Below are 274 nucleotides of genomic sequence, written 5' to 3' on the forward strand. Positions count from 1 at the left end.
ACAGAGGGAACCATATTATTCCTACAATCTACGGACTAATTATACATAACAGACCAAGGAAAATATCTCTAGATATGGTTTATTCGAGAGCAACTGGTCACTACCCAAGACTTATCTGCATGACACACAGTAATTAAAAATATGGTGGAACTAACCTTCTTGAATGTTTAACAGACATACCTAGAGATCTATACTAATTTGGTCAGAGGGACATAAAGGATAGTTTTTGCTCCTTGCCCTCCTAGGTCGACTAAGCTCCAGGTGATTCTGAGAA

This window comes from Nannospalax galili, unplaced genomic scaffold (genome assembly GCF_000622305.1).
Source record: "Nannospalax galili isolate Female #2095 unplaced genomic scaffold, S.galili_v1.0 scaffold1077, whole genome shotgun sequence".
In the NCBI taxonomy this organism is placed as follows: Eukaryota; Metazoa; Chordata; class Mammalia; order Rodentia; family Spalacidae; genus Nannospalax; species Nannospalax galili.